At 45.0% G+C, this 5,047-nt stretch overlaps 1 pseudogene; it reads left to right on the plus strand.

Annotated features, from left to right (window-relative positions):
- Positions 1-2,426: 2,426 nt before the first annotated feature.
- On the plus strand, positions 2,427-4,062 carry LOC120111786 (annotated as a pseudogene).
- The last annotated feature ends 985 nt before the right edge of the window (positions 4,063-5,047 follow it).

Consider the following 5,047-nt stretch of genomic DNA (forward strand, 5'->3'; position numbering starts at 1 on the left):
TCCTGAGAAAAGCCACCCTAAGGAGAAAATCCTAGCCAGCTAGGGCGGATTAAAGTGCATGCCAACTAGATCGGAGACGAGAAAAGCGAGGTGAGGAGAAAAACCCAGCTTAGGATAGGCCGAGGCGACACCCATGGGATCTAATCCAATGACTGTCTAGATAAAAATCCTAGCCCATGCTAGTTTGGATCGAAAGTGGCAGACTTAACCTGACTAGTCGCGAGCAAAGCTAGACGAGGAGGATATCTTGGCTTAGGCTAGGTCGGGTCAAATTTGGCACACTATGAGGACCTCGACCTTGAGCCAAAACTACTCTCAAGCCAATCTCAAGAGGATCACAACCTCAGTAACACAACTTCAAGCACTTGGACAGATTTTTTATTCTACAGTAAGTACTAAAGAACATTTAATTTATTTTTTAGGTGCAGAAAAAATTTGGATCCGTCCAAGCATGAAGGCGGCTTCGATTGGGTAGCGAAGTTCTTGATCCATCTAGGATTGATAGCATCTTCAGCCGACAAGGGGATAAAGGCAAGAATAAGTCGATCTCATTCGACAATAACTCGTGCAAGGTGACTTAAAGAAGCAACCAAACAAACTAAACTCCCGGAGGACAAAAGCCAAACTACATGAAGGGCAAAAGCCAAACTCTAGGGGGCACAGGCCCAAAAACCGACATTAAGCCAAACCTCTGTGACTCATCCTCCTAAGGCTGGGAATGGAGGGAAAGAAAATGATAAACCGACCTCACATAACAATGACTCTTAGAGTTGACCAACAGAAGAAAGACCAAATAAGCCGAACTTCAACCTTAATGGCCTTTGAAGGCTGGACTAGGGGCTAAAGGTCTAGAAGATGGCCTCACACAGGACAGTTTTCCGAAGCCTACTGCAAAAAAGGTTGTGGCCTCTACAAGCCAACCATAAACAATAACAGCTTACTGAAAGCGAAAGCTTAAGGCTCGAAATGCTGGACCCCAGGGACAAAGATCCAAGAGCCGACCTAAATAGCTCTTAGGTGAAAGAGCCGACATAAATGGCTCTCAGGTCAAAGAGTCAACCTCAACTGCTCTTAGGTCCAAAATCCGATTACAATGCTTTTAAGGCAAAGGGCCGACCTTAACGGCTCTCGATACAAGAAGTGGACCCCAATAGTTCTTAGAACAAAAAGATTTTAATGGCTCAGATCAACCGAAGATCTATATGCTTGATCACATTTCTGACTTGACGAGATGCAAAATATTTCATCGTACAAACTATCAACCATTTTGGATTCTAAATAAATCCGCCCAAATTGCCTATCAAAATGTTAGGGCTATCACCTAAAATCTTGATGAACTAATACGTGAGCTATGATCTAAAAAAATGAGCGAGATGAGGTGGACCATTTTTTCCTAGACCGAGATGAGAAAAATGACTTTGACACAGAAGTGGAAGGGCATGTGATGTAGCTAATTAAACCTCATCTTTCAAGCATGGGCTCACACGTGGCATGTCATAAGACTAATTTCAATTGTATTCATATTTTTGAGCTGATCGAGACAAAACAAAATTTAAAGATAGTTCTCCACTTAATTTAGGACTTTGGAAGAGTCCAACTAAAGTAGAATAAAAATTTTACGCCTATAAAAAAAGAAGCTATGCATCTCATATTATTCTTATATCACTCTTTTCTCTTTATTTTTCTATTTTTCAATGCTCTCTTCGACTTAAGCTTCGGAGGGCTCTTTAGTCGAATCAGCTCGATGTATGTGGATTGACCAACACTCTCTAAGCATTCATTTATCATCAGATCAAATTAAAAGATAATCGTAGATATATTTTTGCAATGAAAAATAACTTCGGTATTTATAATTAGCAGTTTTTCTATGAAACAATTATCTCGGACCAACGTATCAGTATTTGGTGCAGCATTTAATTGTCAATGCGCCTATTGCTTTTGCTTATCATCATATTTGTACTATTTTGTATTTATTCAATTTAGATTTTACCCGTTAGCATTGCTTACGTGCTTGGTGCTAACAATCAAAGAAACAAGTACTTATTTAATTTAATTATTCAAGCCTCTTCTAATTAACCTAGTAGTAGTCAAACCAGCATTAACAGCCAGCAAACCCGCATCCCTAGCCCATACGGCGCCCTTCCTGTGCCAGCTACCAAAAAAGGTGGCCCTGTCATCCGACGTACACAGAGCATGAGGAGGCGGAGGTTGGTGAATAGCACGGGCCACCTTTTTGGGTAGTGGACATGACGTTGCCGTGGCGAGATCAACGCCCAGAAAAGAGGGTGTTCCGCCCCCTCATTTTATAATTCCACCCAGAGCCCAGAGGGGCTATATATATGGGAGCGAAGAGCATGCTCCTCCACACTCCCCGGCGCTCTACCCTAAACAATTAAACCTTCAGCAGCCGCTGCCCATCTCTCCATCTCCCTCCACTTAGAATGGCCAGCATCGAGTCCATTCGCAAGGCACAGAGGGCTGACGGCCCGGCCACGATCATGGCCATCGGAACCGCCAACCCTCCTCATGCCGGTCGACCAGAGCACCTACGCGGACTTCTACTTCCGAGATCACCAAACAATGAGCACAAGCACGAGCTCAAAGAGAAGTCAAGCGCATATGTAAGAGCTTAATTAATTGTTGCATTCCTTGGTTCCTCGTATACTTTTTTGGTATAGTACTTAGAAACCACTTTGGGCACGTTCGCTCTATCTCATGACCACCTAGTGAGCATGCATGCATGAATCATGATATCCGATCGTGTTCCCATGCATCTTTCTTCCAATTATTAAAAAAACAAAGAATATGGAGGGAGCTGTCCCGCAACACATTTTTATCCAGATCATGCATGCCATACGTATCCAAACTCTCTCAGGCATGCAACAATTAGATGATCGATATTATCATCCAAACTCATGAATGAGAGATACACATGCAAGTCGCTCGTTTTTTTTTGACGTTAGTTTGCTGCGTCCGCGTTGCAGGTGAGAAATCCATGATCAAGAAGCGGTACATGTACCTCACCGAGGATGTCCTGAAGCAGAACCCGAACATGTGCGCCTACAGTGGCGCCCTCTCTGGATGCCCGGCAGGACATCCTGGTGGAGGAGGGTGCCGAAGCTGGGAAGAAGCAGCCGTCAAGGCCATCAAGAGTGGGCCGCCCCAAGTCAAACATCACTCACCTCGTCGTCTGCCTCCACCAGCGGCCGTCGACATGCCCGGGGCCGACTACCAGCTCATCAGGGCTCCTCGGCCTCACCCGTCCGTCAAGCGAGTCATGCTCTACCACCAGGGCTGCTTCGGCCGGCGGGGACCGTGCTCCGCATCGCCAAGGACCTCGCCGAGAACAACAAGGGTGCTCGCGTGCTTGTCGTGTGCTCCGAGATCACCGTCGTCACGCTTCCGAGGCACCGACGACGTCCACCTTTCGACAACCTCGTGGGCCAGGCCCTCTTCGCCGACGGTGCAGCGGCACTCATCGTCGAGCGGATCCGATCCAAGGTGTCGAGAGGCCGCTCTTTCGAATGGCTTCGGCGGCTCAGCTGTACTGCCGGACAGCGAGGGGGCCATCGAAGGGCCACCTCAGGGAAGTAGGGCCTCACCTTCCACCTCCTCAACCAGGTCCCCACCATTTATCTCCAAGAACATCGAGAAGAGCCTGGAGGAGGCGTTCGAGCCGCTGGTATCTCTGACTGGAATTCCTGTTTCTGGATTGGCCACCCTGGTGGCCCGGCCATACTTGACGCCTTCGAGTCCAAACTGAAGCTGAAGCCGAGAAGCTCCGGGCGACGCGGACGTGCTTAGCGAGTACGGGAACATGTCCAGCGCTTGCGTGTTCTTCATACTGGACGAGATGAGGAAGCGGTCGGCGAAGGAAGGGAAAGGGACCACCGGAGAGGGGCTCGACTGGGAGTGCTCTATGGATTCGGACCAGGCCTCACCATGGAGACCGTCGTCCTCCAAAGTGTCGCTATCTAGGGTTTTAGACTCCACCATGGTTCCATTGCTACATTTTTTTATCGTTGGTTCAGTCCAAGCAGTCGTCGACCAAACAATATTTTAAAAGATATATGAGATATGCAATAAATAAATGATTGAATAAAAAGCCTGGTAGAGTGAAATACTCAATCAGCAAGTGTATCTTTCTTCAAGAATACCGAAGTGTTTACTCAAAGTATAAAAAAAGAAGAAGAATTAGTTCGGTGGGAAATCTTAATGTAAGATCCTAAGTTAAATCGCTGCCCCAGCAACGAACATTTCTCCTTTGTACTGAACTTGCTCTTCCTCTTATAGTCAATTCCTACTTTGGACGCGCGCTTGCGGTCAGAGTTCTTCTATTTCACGTCTCCTGAAATCAATTGCAACTTTTGCTTGGGCCGGAAACGTATAAACCAGGGAATTTACGGAAAAACCATTAGCCGTATCGGACTTAAAGGAAACTTTCCCTCACCAGTCAAGCTGAGGATTGTTGACTTCCTTTTTCAGAAAGTCAAGAGATACGTAACCATTGCTTGAACAGTTTTTGTTTTTCTTTTGTTGAGAAGGTGCATAAAGGCTGATTAATAACAATCCATTACAATTTTATGGTAGTCATAACAGACCCCTGCTATGGTTGTTTTATGATTATATATAGTAGCATCATTTAATTAAATTTAAGTGTCAGTGTTAAGGTGTTATTTTTTTCTTTTGATATATATATATAGTTAAGGGAGCGAGAATTACCTAATTTCACAATAATTACCTAGGTTGTTATGATTACTCAAGCAGAAATATTTTTTTAGCCCCGCATTAGTTATGCACTACGTAGATTTAAATATCTATAGAGGGCCAAGAAACCCAACTAATATCTTTTGGCTAATCCTTTTAAATAAGAAAGGCGTCAGAATCAGATTTGATATATGTCTGTATCAGCTAAGGGATACTATAGCATGCACAGCTCATATGGGTTGACCAGGAGCTAATATGGTGTTTATGATTAGATTCATAGCTCTCATGATTGGATTTGAACAGATGTGAGTTCTAAGACTGCCAAGAATGTTAGGGCTTA

The sequence above is a fragment of the Phoenix dactylifera genome, chromosome 8 (assembly GCF_009389715.1).
Source record: "Phoenix dactylifera cultivar Barhee BC4 chromosome 8, palm_55x_up_171113_PBpolish2nd_filt_p, whole genome shotgun sequence".
Classification (NCBI taxonomy): Eukaryota; Viridiplantae; Streptophyta; class Magnoliopsida; order Arecales; family Arecaceae; genus Phoenix; species Phoenix dactylifera.